The sequence below is a fragment of the Coffea arabica genome, chromosome 2e (genome assembly GCF_036785885.1).
Source record: "Coffea arabica cultivar ET-39 chromosome 2e, Coffea Arabica ET-39 HiFi, whole genome shotgun sequence".
Taxonomy (NCBI): Eukaryota; Viridiplantae; Streptophyta; class Magnoliopsida; order Gentianales; family Rubiaceae; genus Coffea; species Coffea arabica.
In genome coordinates this window covers 38,272,647-38,282,039 of record NC_092313.1, presented here as the reverse complement: position 1 = coordinate 38,282,039, position 9,393 = coordinate 38,272,647, and the positions used below count along the sequence as shown (strand labels likewise).

Genomic DNA, 9,393 nt, shown 5'->3' with positions numbered 1-9,393 from the left:
TCTTCTTGCCTATACTCGTATAGAATAGATCATTTCAGATACAACCTATCTATGGATTTGACATTATGGACGAGTAAAATCTTGTGAATTATTTCAATGAATATCATTATTACCTGGATCATTCGTGCAATTTGGACATGTCATGCTAGGTAGATAAAATGTTGTTCTCTTTGACACAAAAAAGGACTCATCTAGCTTTTTGCTCATCCAGTGAACTGCTGCCTCCATAGCCTTGAGTTTTTAGTAAGATGCCATTTTAGAAGAGAATGAAATTAAAAAACTATGTCCAAATATAATATTATCTCTTATACTGTATTGAACTCTACTAATGGATACGGTGCAGATGTTTCTGTCTATCATATATTCACTATTTCTGAATTGATATTAACATAATCGTACCGTGCACTTGATTGACAATTCCAAGCTTGGATGGACATTACGTTTGAATTACCTTCATTCGGGATAGATTTATTTTATTCTGCATGAGCAGTGAGGGTGATTTGCAGGTGATTTGCTACAATGTTATGGCATGCTTACCATTGATACTGAGCAAAATACCGTTGCTGCTAGAGGAAATATAGATTTATCGCAGCTAGCCATTGTTAAATAGCCCTTTTCCCTGTCAAAAGTTCTAATACTACTGCCCCAAGACCAGAGACATCAACACTCTTCACTGTCAATACATGTAGACCAAAGTATTCTGTACCAATGTAGCCTATTGGCTTGGTCAGCCTATTATCGCACTTGGACTCTGGAATGTTTAGTAATAATCGAAAAATCAGAAACTTTAGCAGTTCAATTTGCATCAATCAGTATGTTGGAAGATTTTAATCTCTGTAAATTATGGTGGAATTGCGTAGTTGTCAAGGTTATGCATAAATGCGCTGTTGGTTTTATATGGTAATGACTGATAACTCACTCTTGCCAAAATGGTGTATTTTTGCAATTTCAGTCCAGAAGACAAAGTCAATGCTACTCTGAACTCTGGAGTATCCTTGACTAACGCTCAAGCTCACGTAAGCATAGTTTTTCTACAAATGGACATTAAATATTCATAAATGTATATCTGTTAACATCCATTAGTCAGGCCTTGGCAGTTTTCTTGGCCAAATACTACTATAACACAAGGGTACACGGAAAATTAAACAGCAGCTAAAGAATTCGATCATGATTGCTATTCCAAAAAGTATAGAAATATCCTTTCACTCACTTTATAATCACTAAATATATGAATGATTTCTTGCATTCATCTGCTGTTAGAATCTAATTATGTGGAGTTGTTGGCCGTAAAGTTACTGCATTCAAATGAAGGCAGCTAAGTCTAATATTCAAAAACTAAAATAAAAAAATATTCATTATTGTTTTTGTGCCTACTTACGGTCGTAAGTTGTGATCACCGACCAAGGAGGAAAGCCCCCAGATGATTCATTGCATGACAGGTCTTCGCAGGAAGTAAATCATGTTCTGAATATCAAGCATATTTTTATGTAGCAGGCAGTTTCAGGTCATTATCCCCAAAGACGTCCATTAGCCTGAAATGGTTTTATCCATTCGCAATTCTTCGTTACCCCCAAAGATGTCCATTGGCCTCAAATGGTTTTTATCCATTTGCATTATACACTCAAAGCAATTCAACAACCAAATCATCCTTTTTTGGGTAAGGATTAAAGTTTCAGTTGGCTATAGTAGGTTACCGCCAGAAATAATGAAACATTATGTCTGAAAACCAAGATAGAATAAAAATACAAACACAATAACAGATAGCTAGTCTTTTATTTCCTTTTTTAGGACTAAGGTAACAATTTTAAATCTACCCAATTCCTTGGCAATCATGATATCGTTCCCCATCAGTATCAGTAAACTTCTGCATCTCCATTTTCTTTTAAATACTCAAAACATGCAATACATGTTAATGCGGTTTAATGTCCAACAAATGCCTTCACAATAGAAAGGCCTTCGTCATTGCATCAACAGGCTTCTTCATCTGATTATCTTTGTAGTATAGATATGCTAGTTGGTCCCATGCCTCCGCAGGAACCTTCATTCCACTCACCACAGCTTCGTACCACTGCTGCTGCCTCTCCCAGCAATCTCATTTTAGCATAAGCATTAAACTTGTCCTCAAAAATATCCGAGTCATAAGCGGTGGGTTTTCACAGATTCACCTTCCTGGAAAATGTTTTCAGCTCCTTGAATGTCATCCAAACTGATTGAAAATCGTATCATGTCTTGATGCTCTGAGTTGCTTACATAGCCCCTCTTGTTGCACAAATGCCAGAGTTGACGACTTCATTCTAGTTCTTGCTAGTCGAATGCAAATGCATACCAAGGAGAAGTTCATGAATGTATACCGTACACTTTGCTCCCCCCTTGAGTGTCTCTGCCTTGTTTAGTATCTCAGAAGACTTTTTTACCAGGCTAGCTCTTAAGCATTCCTTTGCTGCCATGAAAAACAAATGTTGTATCCCGCATGAACTAGAGCCTCCATCTCGATTTTCTTCAAGTGTTTTCCTGTGGCTTTAGTATAATAATCAGTAGCATATGCTTTCAACAAGACATAGTACTCAAAGTTGCTGCAACAAAATGCCTTCTGTTTCCATTTCTTCCATAAACTTCTCTAAGTCTCTTAGTCTATCACAACTCAAATTAGAGGTTAAGCACTTTCATGTATGATAACTTTTGTGTTACAACGAGATGCTGTCATTCTCTGCATAAGTTCCTCAGTTTTCTTCATCAACTTCTTGGCATAGCAACTTGAAAGAGCACCATAAGCTTTGAATGTTTTTCAAACTGTCTTGAGACATCATTGAAGTAGTCATCTGCCTCTTTTACTCGTGCCTGAGAGATACACTTTTAGCCTATCAGCAACATCTCCAGGTGATAGGTTGGAATTGCAACTCATCCCTGCAACCAACTACTTAACAAAAAGAACGCTCAGGCAGCTATTTGCATCGACCACTAATCACCAGGTGTAGATAGGGAGCTATGGCCAAGGGCGCTTTAGTGATCATTGTGATTGCATTGGTTATGGTTATATCTGTTTACATCTCCATACATTTCCAGCTGAAAGGACAAAAGAAATCAAGCAACATTCATGGAAATGGCATTATGTTTAATGCAACTGTGTCCAAGACAAGACCTGAAGCATATAGACGGATAATGGATGCCATTGCATCGGCACCCATTCAGAGTCAATCCAGGTACTACATTCATGTGGAGGCGGGTATATATGAGGAGATTGTCGAAGTGTGGGGAAATAAGACAAATATAGCTTTGATTGGAGACGGTGAAAATTTAACCAAAATCACAATGAACAGGAGATTCCCTGAGTTCAAAACTTACGAAACTGCCACTGTTTGTAAGGACTTCTGACTGCGATTTATGCTTTCTACTTTTGCTTTAGTAGGATCACAACATTTCAGCTTTTTAACATGTAAATGGTGAATTTTAATGAAAAGATGAGTAGTAAAAAGCAGAGTGGGAAAAACAGGGGACATCAGAAGCCTTCCTTTTGTTTCTTTTAACTTCTTTTTTCTTCACTGCACTATAGAACTTCACCATTTGTCTGTTGCAGTTCATTGAAGCTCTCCTTTTAATGCAGCAAAGAAGCCTTCTAGTAGGTTTAAACAAGTCTATTCCAATTATTTAGGTGATATGGCTTTGTGTTTCAGAAACTTTATTAGCTAGAATTTGATATCAATATTGTCTATGTTATTGAGTCCGTGTGTGTTATGGTACTAAAGTCAGATAAGGAATGGGTTTATCTTAGTTTTACATAAAGGCCTAGTTGCCAGATTATTTGCATGTGAGAAAACAATTATCAGAAATTTATCCTCTCAATTTATGTTCTTACTCTCGCCCTTTCTCACCTTGCAATTTTGTCCTTTTATCTAAAGGCCTTAAAGCTTGTTTTGTTTTGTTTATCATATTAAACCTCACTGCTTTGTCCTATTTCTTCATATTCATTCTTCCAAGTGAGGTTTAAATGAATATTTTTGAGGGCCTACAAGCATGTACTTACACTACCCAATGGGCAAAACTGAGTTATCTGATAACAATTACCCAATGGGCAAAATCGATGCACTTACACAAAGAAGCCTAAGGAAATCATAGTGGTTCATAAGCTTGTAGAAGTATCCTAAGCCATGTAAATATAACCAAATAAAGCATGCCTACAACTGGAGAAGGTAAAAAAGGTTGAACAACAAAATGCAAGCACACTTACAGAAATGCAAGCTCAGCATTTAATTGTTGCCTATATCCATATCAAACACAAGATTTCAACAATATCAAACATGCGCGCTTTGTATCTTCCCACATAGTATGTATCCTCTACCATGTCTAGCTCTACAAAGTTACAGTGGCTTTCAAATTTCAAAGCTTTAATTCTTCAAGCTCATTTGCTTCTTGCAGCAATCTATTCTCTTTGGAGTACTACTACAATTTCACATACACCATGCTGCGTTATTAAGATTATGTAATTCATACATTCTACACAGTACAATGCCTAAATTTAATAAGACAGACTGGACGATGAAATACTCCCCCATCGGAAATAGTACCAACTTCTTTGCAGAAAGCTTACTTCTTTGGCAATAATACTACCAACTCTATCAGTAGAAAGAATATTCAAAGATCGTATATTCATATAGATATTTTCACGTTGCATGGTCTTGGAAGATGAAGATTTAGATGTTCATTTTGGTTTCGCAGTGGAAAAAATATTGCATATAGGATTTAAAATTTTCAGCAAGCTGTATTTACGATTTCTTTTCCTTTCTTTTTTCTTTTTCATAAACTTTATCTTTTCTTTATCCATTTCATAGCATATCAAGCTTATTAAAATGCCATTACATGACATTGTTTGCAGCTGTTAAAGGTGATAAATTCTCAGCAAAGTACATTACTTTCGAGAACTCAGCAGGAGAAGGCAGTCAAGCTGTTGCCCTAATGTCCGAGTCTAATCAATCATCATTTTACAGATGTACATTTTTAGGGTACCATGACACGCTCTATGCAAAGTTGGGCAAGCAATTTTATAAGGAGTGTGAAATCTATGGCACTGTTGATTTTGTGTTTGGCGAGGCTGCAGCAGTCTTTCAAAGCTGCAACTTCTATGCGCGGTTGCCTAACCGCATTATTACTTTCACTGCACAGGGAAAACCGTTACCCGGTCAAGTTAGTGGATTTGTCATTCAAAATTCCACTTTGACAGCAGTCCCGGATTTACAGTCCAACAAATCACAGGTTCACGCTTTTCTTGGAAGACCATGGTTTGCATGGTCGACCGTGATTGTGATGCAATCCTTCCTGGATAACATCATAGACCCAGCTGGGTGGTACGAGTGGCCAGGCCATCGCACAGATGAGCTAACCTATATAGAATACGGTAATTGGGGCCCTGGCGCAGGAACAAGGAGATGAATTTCATGGGTGGGATATAAAGCATTGAATCAGTCCGAGGAAGTCATTCCTTTCACAGTTTCTAATTTTATTACTGGGGATTCTTGGATTCCAGAGACTGGAATCCCTTACACCAGCAATTTATATTAGCATGAGGCCATATCTCTGAAATCCCTTATACCAGCAGTTTATTTTAGTATGAGGCCATTATATGGTGTTTTTGTAGTGACTTCAAAGACATTGCTAGACTGTGAATGGTGCAAAGTATTTGCGATATGTTAACTACTTTACTATAAACTGAGTATGACATCCAACAACTGCCACAAGCCTATGGGACTGACCCACAAGCACTCCAAAAAGACCACTTTAACTTCCTTGAATAGAATTTAAGAGAAGGTAGTTATGTAAGTTGAGAATCCAACTAGGTTATTAAATTTCTAATAATTATACCTCCAACTCGCAAATTCTAACACACAAAATACTAAAAGCTGTAAATAATAGCCATGTACTGGTTCTATGTCTGCATGTCTCGCCATGGCTTCAATGCCCAAATTGAAGATAAGTCAAAAGCAACATTGCCAAGCAACCCCACGAAAAAGTCATGGCATCATATGAGATTCCTTACTAGTTTTATCCCTGGACAACTCACTGCACTAAAACACAAGACATCCAATTCAGAATTATGAAATCAGTACCATAGTCCATGATTCACAGTCACCAAGAATTTTTCTCTACTTCTTCCCCTCTTTCGTTCCCATGTTTCTGTTCATGGTTACCGTTCACAGCCTGGAAAGAGTCCCAAGTTCCTCTCTTTCTTCCGCTCACGCAAGTAGGCAAGATCTCATCCAGCTTGTCCTATATGAGTCTGGTATTTAGAGCCCAAACTTTCTTCCTCTTGGTCAGCCATATTTTCTTCTTCTTCTTTGACCAATATGGTTACAAATGCAGAACTCTTTTCAAACTTTGAGACTTTCTCGAAAGATTTTGAAAGGACGTCCAAAAGAAGTTGCTTTGTTAAAAGATAAAAGTGCATGAAAGTGAAAAGAAATAAAATTTAGAAGCTTTACAATATTTTCTCTCTACATTAGAGGGCATGGCTCATTGAACCAGTTGAATTGAAGCTTTATTGCTGGGTTAGTAGCCAATTGACACAGCTGGCAACAATATTTTGGAAGCTTCAAGTTCTAATCAGCAAAAATCGATAATAACTGGTTTCCCTTCCCTATCTTTTTCTCTACTAATTTCTCCACTAATTTCCCAACCATAAGTTGGTTGGATAAATATTCTTGTCCTTGGAAGCTAAGAATAAACTAAAAGATCCTTTCCCAAAAAAGAAGAAGTTTTGGTCTCAAGGAGTCTGTCCATGGTGATTCCTAGAGTCTAACATGGTCAAAGTTCTCTGCTTGTTTAGTAGTTTCTATTATTAGGCCTTAAAAATTTTGGTCTTTCCTCCGTCACTCGAAATTTCCAGAATGTCAGTCATTTTGGGCCTTTTTGAGTTATCTACAATATCAGGTATGTTGTTCAAGTCATTCTTATAGGGAATGGGAAAGTTCCCGAAAGTTCTAGAGTTCTACAATTAGCTATTTTCCTATTTAGAATATGGAAATAGCAGTTTTAGGTAGCTTTTTACTTTATAAATACTTATGTTTCTACGTCATACTTATGTTTATAGAGGAATTTTTTTTTTTTTTAGGGTTTCCCGCAGGGAGTGAACCCCGCAGACTAATCCCCTGCCCCCCGCAACTTGCTGGCGGCGAGACTCGAACCAGGGACAACACCCCATCTTCAGCAGCCCCATGCCACCAGACCAAGCCCCGGGGAGCTTTATAGAGATTGAGTTTTGGTTTATTAGTTGTGTTGTTCTTCTTTCTCCTAGCTTCTCCGCTTCTTCCCCTCTTTTCTCACCGCGTCACTGTCCACGGTAATGTTCACAGCCCCAAAACAGTCTCAAGATCCTTGTTCTTCTGCTCCCACTAGTAGGCAAGATCTCACCCATCTTGTCCCACATCAAGTTTAGAGATATACCATTTGGCAGTGCTCTGAAGCCAATTTTTGTGATATTTCGCGCTACTGATGATTATTGACATTTAGATATATAACTACATATTTGACTTGCACACTCCTAATGCCTGACATTCCTGGAATCTGTAATTCTGCAGTTACAATCAGTTTTGTTTGACATGTGTGTTTGTTTATATCATAAACACTTAAATCACACTTCGCCCTTTTCATTTTTGTGGTAATCTATTTCACTATGTTATACTGCAACATAAAACTGTCGAAATTTTCACATTTAGCTAAAGCAGAAAAGACAATTCAAGGTCTTATGTACTACCCTGATGTAGATATCCTAAATGATTTGCTACACTTGCATTGCACATACTATATTGGCAATGCTACAGTTGATCAGATTATGGCTGAGAAGTTTGATTTTGCCACATAGCACTTTTTCTACATTGGATGCAGTATCAACAACCAAATGAAGATCAACTGGCTATTGTACCACTACTGTACGATGTGTTGTGTGCAAAGAGAAGCTTCCTGCAGAAGACTTCCAAAGTTACAAATAACTTCATCATCTACCAGTCATCAGACTACTTCAACAGGTCAAGAGCAATTCATTGTTATCAGAATCCTACTTCATCAGGTTGAATTAACAATATGTCACTTTGGTAATAGGACCTGTAAATTTAAATGCCTTTCTATATATATAATATACAACCATGCATCTACATGACCTCTCTATCTTCATCTTTGCCAACTAATTCCTTGTCTTTTTGTTTCTATCCAACTAATTCCGACTAACTCTTCTATGGATATAAAAGCAAAATCTGGGCAAACTTATGCAACACATGAGCGCCTAGTCAACTAGTAAATAAACAAAAAAATGGCAGAATATAGAGGCAAATAGTTGTAGGGCAAAAAAATCAGAAAGTTCCCAAAGCATCTAGATCAATTTGCATTGCTCCTTTTTCTTCATCGAAATTATCAATGAAGGGCAAAAAAATTAGAAAATCCCCATAGCATCTAGATCAATATGTGTTGCTCCTTTTATCAACCAGTTGCCTTCATGATTTTCACTAACTTCAAATTAAAGCACATTCTTCTAAGATTCTTATGAATTCACGAGGCGCAAATTGGTGCCTTTATGCCAATTCGCACCTTGTTAACTAATTTTCCTTCCACTCAGATTAGCATGTTGAGTTGTTCGGACTCCTACTTAACTTTTTTCTTTCGCTGCTAAAATTGAGTTTATCCTATGTTTAAGCCATCCTCTAGTCAGATATACAGTTCAACCGTACTCAAACGGATTTAGCAATAGTTTTGGCAAAAGTAACACTTTGTTAAGCTTAAGATTGCAAATGATTTCGACACTCCAATAAAATCAAATGGATAAAATTTCTACACAGAATAAGGAATTTTCAACAAGGGAGAAAAAATGAAAAAAAAATGGCCACACACAAATATACACAAAGAAAGGAGGCAGAATCTAATGCCAGGAGGAAGATATAGTGCCGGGAAAGGCAACGGTGGGGCACCAACCTTGTAACCTGGAGAATTGGCCGCGAATTCGGTGCTGGCGCTGACGCCGCTGCAAGATTTTAGGTGACTGCCCTACCCCAAACAGTGGGACCTTGGACCTCAGATTTGGCTGGCTGGCTGGCTGTCGGCGCCTCCGGTAGGCCCGACGACGGCAGAAGATGGGTGCGGCTGTGCGATAGGCTGATTGCTTCTAATTTTGAGGGTGACATTTGAGGGAGAGCGCCCAAAAAACTGACCCCAAAAGGCAGAAACCACTGCTCCAACGACTTCCTTTTTGTGCATTTGACATTTGACAATGAATTTTCTACTTTCTGAATCTGAATTCTGAAATATAATTAATTTGCAAAATTTTAAACACTGAAAAGAAATATATAAATATTTGAATTTTAATACTAAATTTATTTATACTGTTTGATAAATATTTATAATTGAATACTTAATAAG

General features: G+C 37.5%; 1 long non-coding RNA gene across 1 annotated transcript; it reads right to left on the bottom strand.

Moving 5' to 3' along the window:
- Positions 1-1,743: 1,743 nt before the first annotated feature.
- LOC113732502 (uncharacterized) lies at positions 1,744-9,242 on the bottom strand. Its single transcript, XR_003458782.2, has 2 exons — positions 8,950-9,242; positions 1,744-3,063 (listed from the first exon to the last, which is right to left on the bottom strand). It is a non-coding gene; the product is annotated as an uncharacterized lncRNA (long non-coding RNA).
- Between the last annotated feature and the right edge of the window lie 151 nt (positions 9,243-9,393).